The 25,021-nt window shown below is 42.1% G+C and overlaps 1 pseudogene; it reads left to right on the plus strand.

Annotated features, from left to right (window-relative positions):
* Positions 1 to 20,340: 20,340 nt before the first annotated feature.
* LOC104874045 lies at positions 20,341 to 23,924 on the plus strand (annotated as a pseudogene).
* The last annotated feature ends 1,097 nt before the right edge of the window (positions 23,925 to 25,021 follow it).

Below are 25,021 nucleotides of genomic sequence, written 5' to 3' on the forward strand. Positions count from 1 at the left end.
TGGGTCACAGAAAGTGTGTGTTATGCTTTAGATCTAAAATGTCCCAGAAAGTTCTCACGTGTGTAGAAGCTGATAGACTTCTCAGTGAATTAATCTGTCCTTACGTTCATAGATGAATGCGCTATTAGGAGGTGGAGCCTTGTTGGAGGAGGGTACATGAGGCATGACCCAAAAGGAGCTATTCTTGTCCCAAGCTCCTCCCTTCTCTCTGTGTTTACTGGATGGCTTGTAGCAGACCTTGGCATCATTCACTTGGTGCTGCCTTTGACAACATGCAGAACTCAAAAGTTACAGTGCTGTAGAGGCTTTGAAAGGGGTCTCGAGCCCCCTTTAGGTGCCCCTTACCCAATTATACCACTCACGCACCGAGAGGTCCGGCAGGAGATTTTTATTATAGGGAGGTGAGCAGGAGGCGGAGGGCAGAGTGAGAAGAGGAAGTACTGGGATACTTATAGGGCGGGCAGCGGAAGATCCTTCCTTGGGAGGAGCGGTCTTTGTTATCCTATCTCAAGCCAGGTTGTCTTTTGAATTTCGCACCTTGGAGAGGCTCTAGTTTCGCGCTTTACAATTTCGGCGGGAGAAAGGACTCAGAGTCGGGAAAGAACCCGGAAGTAAGATATAAAATGGCTGGGGGAGGGTTATATTTTAACACGTGCGATCTCCTAACAGGCTTCCACCCAAATTTTAAAAGAAAGTCTGAGAGATCAGGCAAAAAAATGTGTGATTGGGTCAAAGTTGCTTTCCAGGATCCTGGGAGAAGGTAGTACATGAAGCCAAAGGTGCAGCAAAGACCCCAGGAAGTTGGAGATGCCAGGAACATGGAAAGTCGGCTGAGGAATATCGCGGGCAGTGAGTGGAGCCACCTCCCAAGAGAGGCCATGTGGATCACCACCAGCAAGGTCACGGCGATAGGGCTGCCCAAGCCCTATGGAATGCACATCTCACCACCATGTGCCAAGGTGTGAAGTTACAAGCTGCTTATGTTCCCAGCTTCCAAACTTGTGAGTGTGTGCTCTTGTATGAGCAAAAGGAAATTTGCAGGTTACTAAAGATGTTATAATGGGAAAATTGCTCTGAATTATTTATGTGGGACATGAAGTCATTATCAGGGTCTCATAAGAGTAAAGCAGAAGGGGCAGAGTCAGGGAGGAAGCTTTGTGAAGTTATGCTGCTTGATGGCTTAGAAGATGGGATGTGGGCACTCTGTATTCATTCTTTCCATTACGTTAGAGAAAACATGGATAATGTAAACCATGGCAGAGAACAAGGCCATGCTGATTTATTATTATTTTCACATGTACTTTGGTAACAGTTCTTTTCTCTTGGGTAAAAGAGAGAAGAGTTTGAGTTCTGTACCGTAATTATTGGATGGTGACAGCAGCTCAGGATACAATCCACACATTTTCCTATTCTTACAGATATTTGGTTTGTTTGTGACCCTCATCACACCTGTACTGACAAATCTCTTTCCCTTGCCAGATCCTTAGTTATGTGAACTGTGTATATTTCTTCAGTGCTACTGAACTGGGGAGGTTTGGCCCCTGCCTGACAATTACTACCCTCACTGTAGCTTTCCCCACAGCTAGGTCAAAAATTCTTCAAGATATAGATGAATTATAATTTTCATATTATGTAACATGAGCAAACATGAGTCATAATTTGAGTTTAGGTGGCCAGGCCCTATTTTTCCATGTTTTTGTGATCTCTAGGAAGCACTGGGGTGTCATTGCCCACATATGATAATAGAAGTCTACAATCAAACCTTGGGCCTGTCATTTCCATGCTGAGATGCTATGACCAGGCAATTTTATTCAGCTGAGCCTCAGTTTCTTGTGCTGTCAAATACAGAGAGCAAAGGGGAGAATGATGTAGAAGTAGTTTGAAAGCTCTAGCACCACGCAGAATCCAAGTAAAAACTCCCCCTCGTGTTGTCTGCAGCAAGGCAGCATCAAATGGAAAGAGGTTGATGTAAGGGTCGGCCCTTTCCCAGCCTAAGTAAATGTGGACTGATAAACATTCCTGACTCTTTCTCTAGCACTGGCCGCTCTTACCAGGACTTAAGAGCTGCTGAGAATATTAGTGTTTCATATCCCCGAAGTGAAGAAGCAGGAAACAGCAGAAGTGGAAGGAAACATGCAAGGGACAAAATCAGGCCCTCCAGGGGTTGTGTTCTCACCCTGATGCTTACTAACGATATGACTATGGGAGAATTACCTCTGTTCTCATCCCAGATCTCAGAGCCCATCAGCCCCAGTGTCGTAAGACAATGTGCATATACTCTCTGCATCGAGCCGGACACAGACAACAATCTGCAGATAGAAGTTATCAATGGACTGAAGAGCTCACGACTCTGACTTCATTAATTGAAGTCCAGCTGCTTTTCTACATTTCTGGTTGGTAGGTTCTCCATCTCGTCTATACTCAGCTGCCCTATGGAAATCCAATTCAGCATCCATTACAGTGCTCTTATTCCTCATTTGTGTGAACCCAATTTGAAGATTAAAGAAAGGGACAGAAAAATATATGTTTCCTTATATTTATGTCTTAGGAGAAGAGATGATGATGAACAGGAACATCTTTATTTACTTACTGATGCAGAAAAGCTAATCAGAATGTTAAAAATCAACCCAATAATAAGTTTACATAGAAAAGAAGCGAAGAGCTCTTTGGAAAATGGGGTTGGGGCTATAGTTGTTCACTGGCCGGAAGCAGAAATATGTTTCTAGGCTCACCTACAATCTCCTGTTAGCAAGCAGAGTGAAAAGACAAACAAGTGAATTCTGACTATTGATTTCTCCCATTCCACTGAAAGAAAAAAGATGTGGGATCGCAGTTTGTTTGTTTGTTTGATGCTAATAATTGAACTTTTAATGCAATAAAAACCCCTCTAAGGAGTTTAAAGTCTCATAAACATTTGTGCATAAAACATTCATTCTTCTGTAAAGGTCTCTAAGAGACATGTTTATTGCCTAGGTCAATATTTTCCACCCTGACTTCACCTTGCCAAAACATTCTTTTAAAGCATCAGATCTGATACTCGGTTGAAGCATTTACAATTTAACATTCTTGCTGTTTTCAACCACGAACAGCCAGCTCGCTGGCTTTATTTTGTACTTTGTCTTTTTTTTTTTCAATCAATAAAGCTATATAACTAGCTTTTAAGATACTGCAGTAGCAACTGAGGCCAGCAGACAGTACATGCTAATCAATGTTTAATTATGGCTTTAATTTTATATGACACTATTTAATTTTATTAGATATTTTAAAGCAAAGCTGTCAGATCATAGGATTTGCTACTCAGGCCAGGGAGAGAAGTATCCCAGGGACAGCCTGAAAGTGTATGAAATCATTAAGAGGGTCATAAGCGGGTGTGCATCACCAATGTGCATACTTGGCACATAACTGTCACATGTGTCTGAGTAGCTGGAATGATTTCCTCAGTGGCAACATCTGAGTCAGTGGAGCTGCTGTGCTCAGGGCAGCTCAAAGACCACACAGGGTGGGCTACCAGCTGCGAGTTAGACCCAGTGTGGCTACCAGAGTGTCTTACTTATTTACATACGTTGTCTTACTTTGCTGAGCCTCCGATTCCGCATCAGTAGAATGAGGATAAGGTCAGCTTAAGGTTTGTAAAGAAAAATAAAAGCGATAAAACTAAGCTAGGATTAACCTCTTGCCTATGGGAGAGAGACAGAGATGAGAGGAGAAACGAAAGCGAGAGGGGGGAAATAGGGAGAAGAGGAGAGGAAAGGAGGAGAAGACAGGAGAGAAGAGGCAAAGGGAGCAAGAGGGACAGAGAAGAGGCAGAAGGAGATAAACTACAATGTGGAAGGAAAGAAGAAAGAGTCCGAGGACATAAGGGACACTGTTGGTGCTTTGTCTCCATCTCATCGGAGCCTTCCAGCAGGCGTATTTGCTTTAGCTGGCCCTAGTCTGAACATTACCCTTAGCTTAGGGCCATTTTACCTTCAAGATTCAAGACTGAGAATGTGTTTGTGCCCCACCCACAAACTCCCCAGTGTAACTTATATTCCAGATCAGGACCAAGCTGAGGTGTTGACTTCTGAAAGGACGTCTTGATGTGGCTTCCTCTTTTGGTCCTGCTTCCTGCGGGGTTCTCGGGAGTGTACTTTCTTAGTAAATCCCTTGCATATAACTCCTTGATTCATTAGATGAGGAGAAACAGGCTTAAGGCAGAGAGAAGGAGCAGGGGAGATGGATCATTTCACAGGCCAAGAGAAATCTGTATTCACCCACAGTTAGAAAGGCAGAGATATTTTACAACAAGATCTCATCATTTGCCACGTGGATGTGGGTTGCTGTGCCTACATGTATGTGTGCACAGAATGTTAAAGACTTTTCTCTTAAAGACTTTAAGGAATAAGGGAAATGAGATAGCGTTGAGATGACATCTGATCATCTAATAAAAACGGTATTGTAAGAAGGAACCTATATTCCTTTGCAGGAAGCACTTGCCTAAATTTCCAGAACTGGCCACAGATGACACATGAAGTCAACCATTAATCAAATAGGAAGTTGCACCTACATGAAAAAAAAATAGGATGCCGAGCTTCCAAAAGTGCAATATATATCAACTGAACAAGGCAGTGTCATAACCAATGGCATATAACTGTGTTGAAAATGCTTCTAAATGTCAGAGAAATGTGCAAAGTTGCTTACTGTCTTAATTTCTTCTTGTTTCATTTCCATGAGGCAGAAGGAGCATGTTCTTCAAGCTCATGGAATTCAGAAAGCTTTCTCTTGAAAGATTTTTGACAGTCATTTTTAATAGTCTTTCGGTGGCTTGGGAGATATCTAACCAAAAGGATTTGTTTGCTGCCTTCTCTCTGTTGATTTACCTTAGTCCAGCTCCTGTGCACCTGGATAAGATGAGTAACTCCTCTTTCACATTCCTTCCCTTTCGTATTTGTACTTTTCCATGGCACTTATGTCCTTCACTAACTGACTGGGTGCAGACAGGTGTCTCTCAAGTGAAACTGTTCTCGATGACACATTGTTCAATAGGTGATGAGCAGACTGAGTGGGCAATGCGCCGGTTGTGCGTGCATCTCCCCATGCTAGTCTGCTTCTTCAGCACCCACTGTGTGTCTGTGCTCTCCTAAGAATATTGCGATACAAGGGAAGTAGCCATGTACTGAGGGCAGAAATCGGTACATAAAATAATTCCTGACCGTAGTAAGAGCCATGATGTCCGTCAAACAGTGATCAGACACTAAGTGACTATGCTGAAGGTACAGAGATCTGGGATTCAGGAGGAGTTCATGAAGGAAACATTTCAATGAAGCAGGAGTCCATTGTGAGCATGCAGGAAGAGTGAGCCAGAAAGAGGGAGAAGCTGAGAAACTTCCTAAAGCAGGGAGAAGCACAGTATGGTTGATGTCTGAAAGGCAAGGTGAAGGCTGGCAGGAAATAAGGTCAGGAAGGGGCCAAACTGTCAGGACCTTGTGACCCTGGGAAGGAGCTTAGATTTCCTATGCCAGATGCCCATTCTGGGGCATCCTATTTGTGTGCTCTGCAAGCTCTGTCCTCGAGAGATGACCTTAGATGTGTGGCCAGGTATCTGGAAAATTTCAAGTGCTGTTAAGTTATCAGGTAAATATGTATCACTGCACAAGTCTGTACCTTCAAGCTGGCAATATCCTGTTGCCTAAATGCTGGGCTGAGATTCCTGGATGACGTCATCAGAGATCCTCCGTCCCAGCCTTAGCTTGGAGCATTTTACGCTCTCCCACTGGCCTCTGATTCCAGATCACATTCTCCAGATGCATATCTTACTCCAGATGCAAATCATAACCTGACTGCCCCCGTTGCTTCAGCTCAGAAGTAGGGGCTGTATGTCACAATCTCCCTTGGCAGATACAAAGCAGACGAACACTAAGTGAGGAGGTACAGACTCAAATGCTTCTGCAGGGCCTGCGGAGCAGCATGGATGAGAAGAAAGGGCCTGGAAGGACCTGTGGGACTCAGGAGGGGAGATGCCCATAGTAGGAGTCAGCTGCCACTCACACAAGTCAGTCCAGCATTGGCAAAACATCCAACTTTTCAAGAAAAGCTGGCAAGCTATATTATTGTGGGAACTCCTTTGAGTTGTAAATATTGATAATTACTTTGCATTACTAACATTGTGTAGGTCAAATGTGTCTAATGATGGCAAATACAATGACAAAGCACCAGTGTTTCGCAAACACTGCCATAGCTTTTAACTTAAGTAATCCTAACACAGACACCATCTTTACCAATTTCTACATGGGAAAACAGAAGTTCAGAGATTAGGAAATTTATCTAAAGTCACTCACCAAGTATTGACAAGTCTGTACCTGTGTCCCATCCACTTGGTGCCTGCATTATTTCAGCAAGATGGCATGAGGTCAGTATCAGCAATAGCAGGAATCAACAGGATGGTTTGGGGCATACAGAACAGGGATACAGGACTGAGGGGCCAACTGTTAGCAATTCTGTGGGTTCTTGAGCTCCCATCAGGAGAATTGAGCAGAAGTACAATAATACAGGAACAAGGACTTTGACTGTTATGATGAAGCAAGATGAGAAAACTGATAGGGGACATAAATCCCAGTCTGATTCAAGCAAGAAGATAAGAAAATGTCATTTTACAGAACTTCAAAAGAAAGCAGGACTGGTCTGCCAGTGTCATGGTGCGTGGAAGTGGAGTTCATGATGTGTCTTCTTCTGTGTGCCTCTTCGTGTAACGCTGTCTGTGTTAGCCACTTTCCCGTCACTGGGACAAAATACAACTTAAAGGGAAAGAGGTTTAATTTGGCTGATGGTTTTGGTGGGTTCTATCCATGGACGGCTGGCTCCAAGGCAGCAGCAGTATGACAGAGGACAGCTGTTTACTGCATGGCACCAGGAAGCAGAAAGTAAAGGGATGAGTCAGGAATGAGAATATACACTTCGACATGACACCCTCAATGATCTGCCCCTTTTGACTAGGCCCCACCTCCAAACATGAGACATGAGCGGGATGTTTTAGATGTAGACCTCATAGCACTCTCTCATTGTCGTCTCAGGTTTCTGACTCTGGCTGTGACTTCTACTATGCTAGTGAAGTAAAGTAGATCAGTGACTGCTCTGTGCACGAGTGTGTCCCTTCCCCTCCATGGGGGGCTAACATTGTTTAAAGCAAGGTAGGTTATTCTTCAGTCTTATTGGGTCTGATTGGTAGCTAGGTTATTTTATTTCTCTTGCACCTGATATGCCTGCTGACCACGTCACCCTTGAAAATCAGTCTGATTCCTCAGGCTCTCATGTCCTGGTACTTTAACTGACACCATGTCCCTGCTGTTATTAGCAGCTATCCACAAACTCAGGCTCTGCCACCTTCACACCTGGAGCTCCTTCCTCATTAATGCACGGGCGTACTAATTTCTCCCTTGCAAATTTGTTTGCGTGGGAGCACTGATGCTAAAATGAGGCAAGGGAGATGCTTATGGTACAAAAGGAGAAGGACAACTACACATGTGAGAACAGGTGTCCCCTCACACTCTGCACCCTGGGCAGGTGCATCTGCTTCACCCTTACCTGCCCTGGATGGGTCACAGAGGTCCTGAATGTAGCACTGCACTGGGTCATAGGAAACACTCAACCATTGTTACTGGTTGTTAGGTGTCAACTGGGTTACCTCTAGAGATCTGTTGTTTTGTACATAATATGAAAATTAAGAATACAGGGAAGTTTTAAATGTGCTCTTTTCCCTCTGACATTTTGATAATTTTAATCTATGAAATAAACAAAGGACCATGGACAGAGAACAAGAAAAAGTGCAGGCCTAAATCCCTAAGATTTGGAAGTGTTAGGTTCAAAGAGAGGCAAATTAGTTGATCCCTGGGTAGAGCTTAAGGAACTGGGTATGAGATTCTGGTTGGAAGGGAGTTGGTAGAGGCTGTGGGAGGTTCAGGTGCGCAATAAGCCAAGGTGGTCTTGTGATTCAGGTGAACAGCTAGCATGTGGTCATCTCTAGCTGGGTACTTTGGTCCCTGAATCTCTTCTTCCCAAGGAAAGATCCCTTTTAAGCAGAAGAAGGTAGAGGTGCAGGTAGAAAAGCCTCTGCCTGTATTCACTATTTACCTGACTAATGTAGATAGATGTAGATTGCTTTTTATAGGAGAACAGCTTTTCAAAACCATTCCTGTGTCTGCAGAATCTGCAGCTTCTCTAAATAATCAGTTCAAATCATTCCAAAGAAACACATTTGAGATGGGATATTTTACTTTCCTATAAGAGTCTGTAACAACTATGTCTGGGCCTATAAGACAGCTTGGAATTCTTCAGGAAAGGTCAGTTGGTGTGTGGCTAGCACAGTCAGAAAGCAAAAGGGCATTTCCAGCCCTCTGAGGAGCCAGACAAGGGCCACTCTTGAGATGCCTGGCATGGTATTTCCTCCAGCTGTGCACTGCCAGTTCTGATAATGCTATTTGGATGTGTACTTTGGTCTGAAAAATAGCTCAAAGTGATAAGTATTCCTGCCCAGTTTCTTGCAGTTGACATACAATGCTGACTTGAATACAGCTAATTTTGAAAGGCAAGTATTATACAAGCGTGTGTTTCCTTTTTAGAACATTCTGGGGAGACGCAGGGCCCTCTCGCTTACCCAACAGTTTGGGCCAACATGGAATACAGGTTGCCAAGTTGGGGTAGAGGGTGTCTTTGAGCCCTGCTGACACACGATGCTGTGCCTGGGGACATGTGTCCATGTACATATTTCCTTTACCATGCTAGTCAAGAGGGGAATCTGGATCCTTAAAAACTGAGCTGCTTCTCCAAATTTCCTCAAAGTAAGAGTGTCAGCCCCACATCAGCTCAGAGGAATGGTCCTAAATGAACACCTTTTTCTGGAAAGAACTACGCAGATGTTGGCCCCAGGAACCAACTGGAGGATCAGTACCATCCTCATCTAGTGTCTTATTCTATCTGAGCCTTCTCATTTTTACTGTAAAAGCTGTTGTGCTCCTGAACAAAGTGAGATGGAAATTCGGGAGAATGAAAGGCCCCTTCATATCATTCAGAGCTAGCTTTTGCATAACGCCTTTTTGCTTTCCATGTTAAAAATGGCTCCCTCTGTTTGGGGGGACTGGTGAGTAGTCTGGACCTAAGTGGCCAGTGACATGTGCAGCAGTAGCACAATCTTCTGAGTGTCAGCTTCATGTGGGCATTGTGCTAGGAACAGGGGGGCCAGGGCACAGAATGGCAGAGAGCTCGTCCTTAACATGCTGACAGAGGAGGAAGACACTAAACAAGGAAAGACAAGGCAATACAAGACTTGTGCTCCCTCTCATTGCTACAATGGAGCCTGGATGTTATGCCATGTGGACTTTCCTGCCAAATTATGAACTCCTCACTCCAAATTATGAACTACTCATTGTATGAGTGACCGGAGATGAAGGCAAGACAATATCATGGGCTAGAAATGCAAGTATATAACAATGGAAGTGGGGACTCCAAATTTATAAGTCCCAAAACACAATTACCAGATTGAGGATAGTCTTCAAAAGTGTCAATAGATGAGAAGTGAGGAGGAAATGGGGACCTCCTCTCCACCATACTCCTGGGTAGGTTGTTGACTAACTTCCAGCACAGAAAAGAATTTCAGACACGTAGGTGTTATTAGGAAAATAGAAAGAAGCACATAGAGCAGAGTGTGGACCCTCGAGAGAGTTGCATGTGGTCTGGGGTTGGGGGTTTGTGTGGACTTGTGGGTGTCTTCAAGATGGGCGACATACGATGTGTATTCCCACCATTTTTCTGGCTACCTGTGTAGTGGGTTGTGTTAAAATGGAAGCCATTGGCATGCATTTGAAGTTTAGAGATGTGCTTCACACTTTATAGTGCTGATTCCTTGAGGATGGATATCTGTGCAAGGAAAAGCACAGGTGCAATGTTTTTGGAGGGAATTTCCTAGAAAGGAAAAAGATAATGTAACCTGGGTAACTGTACGTTCTGAAGCTACAGTTTTCCTTAAAGTACAAATTTAACTTAAGTTTTCCTTGTCTCCTTTCTACTGACCTTTTTTCCTTCTATCCTTCTTCAAAAGCAACCTTCACTTGTTCAGAATATTTGCCCCGTGATCCGTAAAAATCACCACCATGCTCTCACAGTGCTAAAAGGGGAGTGGGGATTGTAGGGGCTCCAAAGGTTTTGAGGAGCCTGGCAACTGGCAACTGGAGCACCCCATCCAATTTGGGGGTTCAAAGCCATGGTGAGATTTAATAAAATATACACAAAGTTTCTTGATGTGAAACAAAGAGTTGACCCTCTGGAGAGAGCTGTGCCTTCTATGAATATTTTTGTTCAGAATGGCCAGAAACGTGGTAACAACCAAATCAATCTGGGAAGCAATTATGGCTCAAAAACACAAGGTAAGAAGGAGATCAGCAGGTCTACAATGACCTTCTTGCTGGGCCAAGGCTGTTCAATTCCTGGAATCCACACAGGTCACTCGTGTAGGGAACTTGGGGCAAATTTCCAAAACTAGGGTTTACTTTGGAATTTGGAATAGAGGCCAGGTATTTGAGCAGCCTCTGTCAAGACAAGGTGGTAAAATGAGTATGTGAGTTTCATACTGAGATAGGGAGGGGAGATTATAAAAAAATAAACTGAAAAATGTTGACGGATCGAGCAATTAGGAATACATGAATAGATGCGTTAGAAATGACAGAAATAATTATCCCTGGAATTTATATACCTTATATAACTTTGCATTTCAAACATATTGTCTCATTAAGTCTCATTTTTTTTAATAATTTACAATTGAATTTGTGTGCCTGCAAGTTTTCACCGAAGCTTCATAACAAGGCTGGGCTATTTTCACAGGCCCATGGAGGCCTTTGCAGAAGCGTTGTAAAGATTTGTCCTAATTCATGAAGCAAAGAAATAACATAGAGGGAAAAATAAACCCCTTGCCCCCCATTCCTCAGACCCAGTACCGGGGATCCTCCTTGCCCAGCTAGTTGCTCTGTGCTTGCCCCCACTTCCCACCGCACCCCTCCTGCCGGTGTCAAGGTTACACACGTGCTCCTCAGCCCCCGGGATGCACAAGTTACTAACCAATAACGAGTACTTGCTAATGCAATTAGCTCCGTGGGGCAGTCAAAATATGTGGTGTTTTTCCTACTTCTTGTCATAGAACCCATGAAACTCAGAATTTCTTCAATAAGTAGCCTTTTCCAGAGTACTTGGCTGTTGGTAATGAGAGGACAGGCTGCTACCCTCAGACAGCCTCTGGTGGGGCCAGTCAACCGAGACCATGTCAGTAGAGAGCTGGAGCTTGTAATCCCATCTGCCAACCTCCAGGAAGGAGTGAGACTGGGGTAGGATAGAGAGTAGCTCTTTCACAACTCTTGAGCAAAATCTGATGAACTTGGAGGTGCTGAGGGCCTAGGAGAGTAGCTGTAGAGAAGACACGTCTGTTCTACTTACCAGTACCCTTACACCTTACCCTTTGCATGTCTTCATCTGGTTGTTCGCCTGTATTCTTTATGATGTCATGGACAGCTATATCTGGTAAACATAACCATTTCTCTGAGTACTATGAACCACCCTAGTGAATTAAGGGGATCCAAGAAGGTAAGGACGAAAACTCTAATTTATAGACAACAAAATAGCAGCATAGGTAACAATCTACTAGTTGTGATTGTTTTCTGAAGAAAAGACATTCTTGTGGGACTGAGCCCTTAATATCTGGGATCCGACTCTAACTCCAGAGTTGAACTAAGTTGTAGGATACCCAGTTTGTGTCTGCTGGAAAATTACTTGGTGTAAATGTTTTCCAGTCATCTGGTCACAAAAGTGATCTGTGTTCGGTGTGAGAATAAAGAGGGAAAAGCTTTTGTTTTTTTCCTTACAAATGCCTTTGCAATATTGTGTTGGGCAGTTGTTTCACTTTTGAGATGCCTGAGACATACATTTCCAGCTAGAATGTATGCTCAGAGCACCAAAAACAATGTGTCATTCTTTCTTTTTCATCTCTTTCTCTATTTAATAAAGTGACTAACAGATGTTGGATGCTTAGAAAATATCGGTTAGATTAAGTCAAAATTTCCTTTTGATTGAACAGCAACTATTTGAGAACACAGAAAAGGATGTGGACAGGGATCATTCTATACTGGATCATCTTTTTATAAGTTCATCAGAAGCAGGTCTTGAGGCGAGGATTTGAGTACAGGTGGTCACTGAAAAAAAATTAAGGAGAAGTTGGAGACTGGATAAAGAAGATGTGGTTTTTCTATAAAATGGAATATTACTAAGCCATAAAGAACGAGAAAACAGATTCATTCATAGGAAAATGGATACATATTGAGGCTATACTCCTAAGTGAAATAAATAAGTCACACATGTGTAAATACCGAATAGTTTCCCTGTTGTGAATAATCTGCAATAATACAGAAGATCCTAAGATTACTGCCATTGTGAAATGGGAAGAAAGGGGCTAAAGGTGTAGGGAAGGTGGGATGGATAGGGGAAGGGTAATAAGGGAACATTTAAAAATGTGAGATAAAGAAAAAAATGGAAATAAAGTGCTTCTAGATGGGGAGGGGACGAGGGGGTGAAGGGAGGGCAGGGACAAGGGGAAAATTTTTTTTAAAAATGAGAAATTAAGGAGAGAAAGTAAAGCAGCCCACTGGGGGCTCTGGCGGATAGTATAGGACACACTCTTGGCTTTCTCCCTGCCCTGTCAGTCGTTTCCAGGCTGCTCCTAAGGGTGCTGATTCCCTAGCATGTCAAATACACTCTCAGCAGGTAGAAGGGGCTTACGGCAGAGGAACACGGGCCCTGGCTGTGAAAAGTCAGACCAGAATGCACAGAAATGATGAACAGTGAGGAAAGCTGGGTGAGCCCTGACAGGATCTGCTACAGTTACAGTTGCTCTATAAATATGGAATTGAGTGGGACCATACTCTGACTGTGAACCCTGGATTCTAACTCTGGATCAGAATGTTCTCTCTCTCTCTCTCTGTCTCTCTCTCTGTCTCTCTGTCTCTCTCTCTCTCTCTCGCTCTCTACAGGATAAACAGAAAACCCACCATCATTTTATCATTTGTGTGTAGCCCTTGATGACAGGAGTAAAATCACCTGCCAAGATTCTGAGCTGAAAGGGGAAGCATTGGCTTTGGATGAAGGAGACCTGCTTGTGCCTGACTCTAACTCTCCCCAGCTACATGGAAAGATGAACAGCTTGTACCTTCTGGGCCTCTTCTGAGGGTCATGGGCCTGGTTTGTAAGGACACTACTGCTCTGCTCTAGTAATGCAGTTTCCTCCTTGGATGGCAGTCTTTTTTTCTTTGAAATTTTTTGAGCTATTGTATACATATGTACATCTATATATAATATAATATATTATATATACACACACACACATATATATATATATATAATATGTGTTCATCATAGCATGATTAGAAAAATGTAGGTAATCTATGGCACAGAAAAATACATTGGTACACACCTTCACAAACACCATACACACACACACACACACACACACAAACACATACACCCACACATGCACACACATAAAGAATTAAGCAACACTGGAGTACTGTAGGCTAGCTCAACACCTATTCTCGGCTCTCAACCCACAAAGAAGAACTAAGTACACGAATTTCCTGGAATTCAGTTGAAGCCACAAAAAAATAAATACAACAAAATGAAGAATTTTGAATATTATTGGTGCTGTCTTATACATATTTCTCTTTGCTGAGAAAAAACACCCAATACCCCATGTTAAAGGAGAAAATATTTACTGTAGTTCATAGTTTGTAGAGGTTTCAGTTCACATTGGCTAGCTCCAAGGCAGGATTGCATGGCAGAGAGGCATCACTATTTATCGGAGGATAAATAGTTCATGACAGGAAGAAGGCAGCAACCAGCAAGCAAAGGGACCATAGCAGCCCTCTTTCTGTCCATTACATTGTATCCAGTGCTATCCCTAAGGATGGGTAGCACTCACACCACAGGGAAGGACCTCCCATTATCCACTCCCAGAACTATACCAAACTAATCCATGGACTACTTTAGTAATCACATGCCCTTGATCCAAGCAACACATACTCAATCTCATCACCACATACTCTAGATCCAGCCATCTCTGAAAAGCCCCATCTACTAACACATAAGGCTTTTGGGAGACACCTAGACACAAGCCATAACTGGTGCTTTCCTTCTTTAAAAATATTGGTGACATGATGAGACCTAAACTCCAGGTAAATAAGAAGTGATGTTCTCCTATTGCCCTGATAAGAGGGAAATTCTTAAGGTAATCTGAAAATAACTCAAGTGGAATTTAAATATGTTTGGCATTCAGAACCTATTACTCTAATTTTTGAGTTTTAAAAATTTTATTCCTAATTCCTCAAGTAAACTCAAAAATTGAGATCTCTGTGCCATTTGCCAACTGCTAAATACAAGGGTAAGCCAATTTAAAGGGATATTTAAAGACTTTCGGCTAGAAAACCATACTAGATTCATAGGTGGAAGTGAATGAAGTCTGTTCTATATACTTGAAGTGGCCTTAACCTGCTGTATTTTAAGTGCTGCTCTGCAGTGCGTGTGTGCGCATGTGCGCACGCTCATCATTGCACGCGCGCACGCGCACACACACACACACACAGCACCAAGCTCTTAACTATTCTTTCCTCCACAATTATGGGATGGCTTCTTCTACATGGCATACACCTTCTCTCTCTCTCTCTCTTGTGTCTTAACTCAAATGCCATCTTCTCAAAGAGGCCCTTCTTGGCAAGAGCATAAAACACACACATACTGTGTTCACTACCCTGCCTGCTTCATTGGCTCCATAGCCTTACCTGTTTGAACCTAACCCAGTGTTCAAGCCATCGATTGACAGCTCTCACAAATCTACAACATTCTCATGCACATGATATACATTCAATGAGGATTTTTATTGATATTATCGATGAGGAGTTGGCATATCAAGTCAGGGGAAGGCCACTGCTGTAGCTTGAAAAAGAAAGGCTTCTACAGAATGTCATTTGACCTAAAACCTGAATGATAAGCCACACCAACAAAGGTCTGGTTCAGGGATTGGTAAATTCTTCCAGTAAAGCATAAGATAGTAATATTTTAAACTTTGTGGGTCTTATGATCTCTATTCATCTTAAAAAAGAAACAAACCCAAAAATCTTTGAAATGTAAAAATATTCTTTGTTCTCAGGCTACAGAGTAGCTATAGTTTGTTGACCATTGGTATAAAGGGAAAGAAACTACCATTGTCTCTCACCTGCCTCCTGTGTAGCCTCTTCCAGGGCTCACTGTCTCTCCTCTGCCATAAGCCTTTCTTCAAACAGCTTCCAGAGTGATCACTTGAAAAACATGAGTTACATTATCTCATCACTTTATATAAATTCCTTATTGCATTGAGAAATTGAAAAGAAACTCTTCACTACAACCTGCAAAGCTCTGGAAGTCTGGACCCTCCTGTCTTTACTGATTCCTCTCCTCCCATCTCTGCCCACCTGCTATAGCAATGCTGGTCTTCTTGCTGTCTGTTAAATATAATCATCACACATCACTTTAAGGACGTTGCACTTTCTGCTTTCTACCCTGAGTTTCTTTCCCTGTGAGGAAGGGACATGGTCTGACAAGGGACACAGAGGCACTGCATGGGTATTTTTGTCAACCTACTTCTTTTTAGTTCACAAGACTAGTTTTCTGTGACACTTAGTATTCTTTTTAAAACTTTCTTGAAAAGACTGAAGAATATCACACTGTACTGTAATCTATTTCAGTGATCTCAAAGGGAAGACGCTGAGGTAGTTTCCAGTTGCTCAATGTTAAGAATAATCTTTCAGCCGCACCTGACTTGCTCAGCCCATCAGCTTTACCAAGATGATCTTTTTGAAATGACCTCCAGATTTCTCTGAGGGCTCTTATATTTTCTCTCTTTTAGGACTCAGAAAAGTAAATAAATAATGGCCTCCCCCATCTAGGGTTCTAGGGCCTCCTCCATGGTCTTCATCAACATCCTCTCTACATTACTATCCTCTTTTCTTCTCACCATTCCACTCCCCTACAAACTTTCTTGGCTTTTGCTACTTTCTCTTTTCTTAGAAGAGCTCCTTTGGATCTTAACTCTTCCCAAATTCTTATCTCTTCCTATCAGCCATATTTTGTTACCTGGGAGATTATTTTTCTTTACAAATCAGGAGTGAGAGCAGACTGGAGACCAGGCAAAAAAAAAATAGGCCCAAGAACCACAATGTGGCCCTTCCTAGCAACTGACTCTTTCTCTAGCCCTTCAAATGATCCTTTGCTGTGATTGTCTCTGCCTAATCTTTCCCCCATAGCTGGCTTTATCCTGTGGCTGCGTTGTCTATTCTCTGTGATTGAACCTACTCTAGGATTGGTGTTCCAACAGCAAGTCTTTCCCTAATTGGCTTTCCTTGAGTCTATGTTCGTACATAAAGACAAACCCACTTTGCCTTGCTACAATGTGGAAACCCACATTGTGGTTTTCCCTAGCTATGGATCTTCTTCAATTAGCTGCCGCCATCTATCTGACTCTCGTCTTCCTGTGTAGTGCTTCCCTAAGACATGACATCCCCCCCTGGAAATCCTCAGGTCTCTAAAGATCTCAGAGAGGAAGAAGTCCATTCTGCCAAAGGAGGAAACCATGTCCGCTCCATAAATCACAGAGAAGAGAAAAGACAGATAAGAAGAAACTCAATCATGGAACTAGTGTGTCCACTGCCTCCCTGTAAAATCTCTCTGGACCTTCTAGTTGGAATACAAGGAAACAAAATTTATTATCCAAAGGGAGTTATTAGAGGAAAGAGATCTAGTTATCTCTGGGTGAACTGAAATGGGTTTTCTCACACAGTTTCCTCTTTTTCCTTCCTGTGCTTCTTTTGCTCATTCAAACTAGTTTTTTTTACATCTATTGCCCTTTATGTAGGACACAGCTGTGGACTAAGTTGTGTGGGCTGAAGAGAGCTGAGGAGAAACTATGCTGATTTTGGAAAGGTCTCTAAAGTGAGGCTATAAGCCCTTGACTCTCTAGGAAAGATGCAGAGATTCCAGGAAGTAAGGAAATCTAAATTCAACGACCTATGTGAATTCCTAAAATCTTCAGAGTTTCCATGTATATTCCCAGCAAAGGATCCTAAGAAAGCCCCGAAAACAGTCACCTAGAACACTAAGACAGTCACCATCATCTCTCAAAGGTTAGGCTGGGCAGAAAAGGCAGTTGCCAATAACCTAGATGCGTTCACACAAAACAGTCACCCACAGCTCAGGGCCAGCAGACACTGCAGTTCCTACAGCCGGGGAAAGCACAGACATCATAGTCCCACATAGCTCAGGACAGAACAGATATATTCTTTCATGCCATAGAATTTAGGTAGGTAATTCCTTACAAACCTGATGTGCCCATGCTGTATTCAGTGTAGCCCAGATCTACGAAGACACTCACTGCCTTTCCTCGTCATCCAGGAGAGGGCTCACAAGCAGTCAGGTGCTATGACATCTCATCATTCAAGACTGGGACTTAATCTGGAAATTGTGGCTCACATCTGTAATCCCAGTGCTCTGGGAATCTGAGGCAGGAAGATCATAAGTTTGGACCCAACCTGGGCAATTCAGCAAGATCCTAACTCAAAATAAAAGGTAAAAAAGTTTAAAAGACCTGGGGTGTGGTTTAGTGCAAAGGACCCATGTTCATCCCAAGTATTAACCACAGCCAACACACACACACACACACACACACACACACGAAAGAAAAGAGTTCTTGTCATCAGAATCTTGGCTATTCTGAGAATGTGCACAATGATTCAAAAACTGAAGACCAGTGAGAATCTTATAGCTCTGCAGATATCCGTGTGGACAAAATTGCCCAAAAGGATAAAAACCCTCCTTCCTCAAACTAATATTTAAACATCATATGACTTTCATGTTTAGATACTACTCTGGGGAAAAGAACATTTTTGGATTAAATGCATCAGAAATTAAAATAACTAATTCTGCAAAGATTATGCCACAGAAATCTATATGTATATCCTTTTGTACACCAAGCAATTAAAATAGCCAGGCTTTCATATTTTCCTAGGTCTCATGTTTTGCCTCCCTGTTAGGAGAATGTGTCAGAAACACATAGAGAATGATGTCCTGAACACACCTCTGTGCCATCTCTCAAGAGACTGTCCCCATTCCCAGACAAATTTGAACTATTTAGCCTTTGTTACTGAAATGAAAACTTTTCACAGAAAACCACCTCCCCTCCTCCCACACAAGTCTATTACAGGTCTTTGTAGGGCAGACATCATGGGTTACGTGCAAGATGAGGGCTTGACTGTCCACAAAGATGTTTCTTCAACAGCCTGTTTCTACCAAGAGAAAAATCCAGACTTCGTCTCTGCCTTTGACAACAGAGCCCTCCATGGTGGGTGTTGCCCTTGTTGCTCATTTCTGTGTAGTGCTTAGACTGAGATATTAGGTTTGTGTTTTATTAAACAGTGATGGCCCTAAGAAAATCAATGAGCAGGCAGAGTGATCAACAGTAATCATGATCACCATAATTTACTAAGCTCACATCGTACGCCAGGTAGCAGAAAAGTACCTCATCTGTATTGTCACTCTTCACCTCCACAAATGAATTGAAGAAGTAGATAGAGGCTAACACAGAACTGCTAAGTATTAGATTAGGATTTGAGAGCAGGTTTTTGCAACCTGTAGGATTTCCACTAAACTGCTGCGAGTGTAGCCAAGAATCCCTCACCTGGATTGGGGGTGTGGGAGTGACTGGGAGCCATCTAGAAGGGACCCTGTGAATGATTTGCGTGCCTTCATTCCCACAGATGTGTAATTTGTTCATGTTTCTTTCTTTCTTTCTTTCTTTCTTTTTTTTTATACCGGGGATCGAACTCAGGACCTTGTGCTTGTGAGGCAGGCAGCACAACCACTGAGCAAAATTCCCGGCCCTTTTTGCTTTTGTTTTTTTAAAATTTGAAATAACACCATGCAGTTGGAAAGCCTGCAGGGAGAACCATTTTATTACTTTTTCTAAATATAATATGAAAAAGTTGCTGACCCAGAGCTCTGTGGCAGGAACAAACCATACAAGTTCTTTTAAGGAGAGAATAGATGGCCGTCTGGGACTGCAGGAAAGGGGCTTTCCAGAATAGGCTTTTGTGAGAAGTTAATGCCCACATTTTGTTCTCTTCCTGATACAATCATCACATTACAGGGAAAATGAGCTCTTTTTTCATGAACTGTGTTTGACCTTGATATTATTTATGAAAGAGAGAATGGGAGCTTTCATTCTAGTCACTCTTCCTTCAGGAAATGTTCTCTGAGTCTCACCTGCCAGGTGCCAGACATTCTGAGTTTGTGGGCTTTAGTATATGCTGCGTGGGACAGTCCCTGTCTTTTGTCATCTCCTGCTGTTTCTCTAGGTTGTTTTCTGGAAAAGTAAAAGCTGAGTCTTGGTTTCTTTTGCCCACACTCTCATCACTTAGCTGTAATTGGCACGTGATCAATTCTCAGTAGTCACTTGTTTGATGATATTTGAGTCTCAGCTCTCACTCTTTAGGCACGCTGCTACATATATACCCTTCGGGGTTGTTGAGAGGATTAGAGACAATGTATGAGAAGCATTCATCACATTGCTTGGTGAGCAATAAGAAATTAATGGATGGTGACAACTATAAGGTGTTTCAGAATTAAATGGTTACAAATAGAACTTGAGTTTTGTTTTTCCTTCAGGATGTGAGATTATGTGCCCTGCACCTCTGTGGAGGTCAGTCACCTGTGTCATCATTTAACTTTCTTATCGATCCTAATCTTCCTGCTGATGAGACCTTCTGGTGATGTCGCCCTGGTAGGTGTAATTAAAATTAAAGCAAAACAAAACAAATATGTTAGAGAGTAAGAAGTAAGGGCTCAAAGCAATGGGAAAATGGGATGGATCTGAAAGAGGCTGTGCTTAAACAGTCTGCACTCCTAAAAAAAAGAGGAATAATCTGGGACCTGAGGATTTTCTAAGAAAATGTGGCATTTCTAAAGGCAGTATAGGGGGAGTTCAGGGAAGGAAATGCAGATCTGGAAAGTCAGGTCTGGAAAGACCATCAGGATGGTCAGACTTTCTCAATGTACAGAGGGTGATTAAAAAATTGGTAAATGCTTAAAATTTTTAAAAAATTTTAAAATAGATGTTGTTATTAATCCTCTTCAAGACATCTGGTGTAATGGTGGTGTGGTGGGGTCTTAGTATTTACAGACAGAAAAAGTAAACCGTCAAGGGATTCAAGCCATCGAGTACTTGTAGCTTGGAACAACTTGAGGAGTCTGATTTATCAGATCGACTGACAGCAGAAAATGAAAAGCAGTGTGGCACAGATCAGACATTCTTCTGGTCATGACAGAAGAGAAAATTATAATTCGTATCAGAGGACCCCCTCTCCAGAAAATAGATATGCAGAGCAAGAAAGGTTCCCCGGGATAGAGATTACTTTGATTACAGCAGGTCAGACTATGAAAGTTCAGGAAGAAGACATTCTTATGACAGTGTTGTGGAATTACGAAGCAGGAACCAAGAAAAAGGCAGAGAAAGAGAGAGAGAACAAATGGATAGAAAAGGTCCCAGAAATCTCCATTTTCAGGGAGAAGAAGCCCAGAGGCATCAGTAAACCAGAGTTCGGCTCAAGATAAACCTACTTCAAAGAAGAAGAAAGATGAGCTGGATCCTCTCCTTACACTGGTGGAGCATATATTCCTCCTGCAAAACTCAGGATGGTGTAAGAACAGATTGCAGATAAAAATAGCTTGGCACACCAGAGGATGATCTGGGAGGCCCTAAAGAAGTCAATCAATGGTCTTATCAACAAAGTCAACATTTCTAATATAAGTATTACTATCCAGGAGCTTCTAAATATGGTCAGAGGACAAGGACTGACATCCAGATTTGTTTTGTAAGCACAGAGTGCATCTCCAATCTTTGCACACATTTATGCAACACTGGTGCCAAAATTTCTACAAGTTGGAGAATTAATCCTCAAGAGGCTAATTCTTAATTTTTGAAAAGGCTATTGAAGAAATGATGAGCAACTTTGTCTGACTACTTGAAGATTTGTGGCATGTCTTATTAACCAAAATGTGGCCCATGAGGTTTTATGCTAAGAGATATTCACTTTGGTGCTGGAGAGACCCACAGATGACAGCGTTGAAGTGGCTATTGGTATTCTCAAGGAATGTGGACTAAAATTGACACAAGTGTCACCAAGAGGAATCGATGCTATCTTTGAACGCCTTCAAAACATTTTGCATGAGTCTGAAATTGACAAGAGAGTTCAGTAGATGATTGAAGTGATGTTTGCCATATGGAAAGATGGATTCAAGGACCACCCAGTCATCCCAGAAGGGCTTGACTTAGTTAAAGGAGTGATCAGTTCACCCATATGCTCCCTTTGGAGGATGACTATAACCCAGAAGATGTTCTTAATATTTTCAAGATGGATCCTAGTTTTATGGAGAATGAAAAAAAGTACAAAGCCATTAAGAAAGAAATAGTTGATGGAGGAGATAGTGATCAAATACAGACCAAGATATAGGAAGTAGTGGAGAAGAAGAGAAAGAAGAGGAGGAAGGAGAAAAGATGAAGGACAAAAAGTAACTATTCGCGATAAAACAGAAATTAATCTAGTCTCATTTCGTAGTACAATATATCTTGCTATCTAGTCAAGTTTAGATTTTTTTGAGACAGGGTTTCACTATGTAGTTGAGACTGACCTGGAACTCACTATGTAGTTCAGGCTGGTCTAGAACTCACAGTGATCCTCCTGCCTCAGCCTCCCCAGCGCTGGGATTACAGCTGTGCGCCACCATGCCCAGCTTGCTCAAGTTCAGATTTTGAAGAATGTGCTGACAAACTGCTGAAAATGGAATTTCCTGAAAGTCAAAGAAAAGAACTCTGCAATATGATACTTGGCCGTTGTATCCAATGAAGGACATATGAGAAATGTTTTGGCTTATTAGCTGGGCGATTTTGCATGCTGAAAAAAGAATGCATGGAAGCCTTTGAGAGTCCATTCAAAGAAAAGTATGATACCATCCATTGCTTAGAAACAAATTGAGGAGTGTTGCCAAGATGTTTGCACACCTCTTATGTACCAATTCACCTCCATGGAATGTTCTTGAATGCATAAAACTGAGCAAAGAAACCACCACGTCATGTAGTAGCATGTTTGTCAAAATATTCTTCCAGGGACTGTGTGAATACATGGGTCTTCTAAACTTAACACAAGATCAAGGGACGAAACCCTACAGCCATTCTTTGAAGGATTATTACCCTTAGATAATCCTAGAAATGCTCGGTTTGCCATCAACTTCTTTACCTCCATAGGTCTTGGAGGTTTAATGGATGAATTGTGAGAACATCTCAAAAATACACCAAAACATCTGCCATCACAGAAACCAGATGTTACGCAGAGTAAGTCCTCCCTGACCTCTTCATCTTCGGCATCGTCGTCTTCAGAGCCTGACTCCTCTGACTCTGATTCTGGCAGCAGTGAAAGCAGTTCAGATTCTTCCGGTGAAGACAGCGACTCTTCATTCACCAGCAGTCAGAGCTCTGCCTCAACTAAAGATGTGAGAAAGAGGAGACTAGGAAAGACCGGAAGTGAAGGTGGAGATAAAGCAGTCAGGAACCAACAAACAAATGACAGGAGACAGGAAGAAAGAAGGGAAGAACGAAGGCACCAAGAAACCAGGTCTGCGAGAGAAAGAAGATCAGGCAAACACAGAAGTCAAAATCCAAGATATCAAAATTGGAGAGATCCCATAACAAGATTGCTTAGAAACAAATTGAGGAGTGTTGCCAAGATGTTTGCACACCTCTTATATACCAATTCACCTCCATGGAATGTTCTTGAATGCATAAAACTGAGCAAAGAAACCACCACGTCATGTAGTAGCATGTTTGTCAAAATATTCTTCCAGGGACTGTGTGAATACATGGGTCTTCTAAACTTAACACAAGATGAAGGGACGAAACCCTACAGCCATTCTTTGAAGGATTATTACCCTTAGATAATCCTAGAAACGCTCGGTTTGCCATCAACTTCTTTACCTCCATAGGTCTTGGAGGTTTAATGGATGAATTGTGAGAACATCTCAAAAATACACCAAAACATCTGCCATCACAGAAACCAGATGTTACGCAGAGTAAGTCCTCCCTGACCTCTTCATCTTCGGCATCGTCGTCTTCAGAGCCTGACTCCTCTGACTCTGATTCTGACAGCAGTGAAAGCAGTTCAGATTCTTCCGGTGAAGACAGCGACTCTTCATTCACCAGCAGTCAGAGCTCTGCCTCAACTAAAGATGTGAGAAAGAGGAGACGAGGAAAGACCGGAAGTGAAGGTGGAGATAAAGCAGTCAGGAACCAACAAACAAATGACAGGAGACAGGAAGAAAGAAGGGCAGAACAAAGGCACCAAGAAACCAGGTCTGCGAGAGAAAGAAAATCAGGCAAACACAGAAGTCAAAATCCAAGATATCAAAATTGGAGAGATCCCATAACAAGTCACACATGAGACAAGACCATCCTCTCCAAAGGAAACAGTTACAGTAGGGTTGGGACCAATCAAGACCAAGAAATGCATATGGATTGGGAAAACAGGGATGGTGATCCAAAAAGAAAGAGAGAAGAGAGAAGAAACTTTTATTCGGAAAATGAGAATTATAGACTCTGAAATCAGGACAGTGAAAATTCTAGAAGGAGATAGATCATAGTCAAGAGAAGAATAGAAAACACGCAAGCTCTAAAAGTGAGGAAAATAGGTATCAGAATAGTGCTGAGAGATGATGGGGGAAAATCTAGCAGGTGCTTGGAACATTCCAGAGAGTCAAAGAGAAACCAGAACCAGAGAGGAGAAAAGTAGTTCTACAAAATAACATAAACTGACTATTCTTTATATTCAGTTCAAAGTATTTTTCACATTGATGAACTTCATAGAGCTCTTATATAAAGTGCTGCTTTGTATTTGTAAATTTTAAAAACGTTTCCATTTCAACAGGTTTTATTATTGATGTGTTCAAGAGGCTCTGTTTAAAATTATTGGGAGAGGAAAGTCTCAGCAGAAAATGAATGTAAGTCTTGCTTATATTTTGTGAAAAAAAAAACAGTCAAATGTTTAAAAAATATCCTCCTCAAAACACTCTCCCTCACTTTGAAAGGATTCACTCTGCTTAAATCAGACTGGAAATCCCCTTTCATGAGTGTCATTGAGAGTAGTGATAAAACAAAACAAAAAACAATAAACACTGCTGCCAAGTACCATCCAAAGGAAAGGCAGGCTTATAAAAATAGTACAGTGTGTCCTCATCCATCTTATTCACTGGATCTGGCACCATATGACTTCTAGCTCTTCCTTAAAGTCCAAATGACCATGAAAGGAAAGATTTTGAATCAATTCATAACATTAAGGCAATCACAACAATGCAACTAAAGACACTCTAGAAAGAAGACTTCCAAAACTATTTCAAAAAATGACAAGAAGGATGAGATAAGTATGTTTGAAATAAGGGGAGTATTTTGAGGGGAATTGTATTAGGCAGTGCTTTTCAGAACTTGCAGGCCCAGGCAAGGCTCCACAGAAGCTTGCACATGCTCTCACTCAGACTTAATGCAGGACACAGAAATTTACAAAATTGGCCTACAATGGCCACCCATAGAGTCAAGTGCAGAAGACTGCAAAAGATCTCTCCATATGCTAGAGATCCAAAGGATCCAGCCAAATTTTCGAAGCCTATGGCAATGTTCTGCATGAGTCTGAATCAGGAGGCAAAAAGATCTGCAATAGGGGTCCAAGGAGGGCAGGTTGAAGGGTGTAAAAAAAAACAGTCAAATGTTTAAAAAATATCCTCCTCAAAACACTCTCCCTCACTTTGAAAGGATTCACTCTGCTTAAATCAGACTGGAAATCCCCTTTCATGAGTGTCATTGAGAGTAGTGATAAAACAAAACAAAAAACAATAA

The sequence above is a fragment of the Fukomys damarensis genome, unplaced genomic scaffold (genome assembly GCF_012274545.1).
Source record: "Fukomys damarensis isolate Sample0158 unplaced genomic scaffold, DMR_v1.0_HiC HiC_scaffold_19, whole genome shotgun sequence".
Classification (NCBI taxonomy): Eukaryota; Metazoa; Chordata; class Mammalia; order Rodentia; family Bathyergidae; genus Fukomys; species Fukomys damarensis.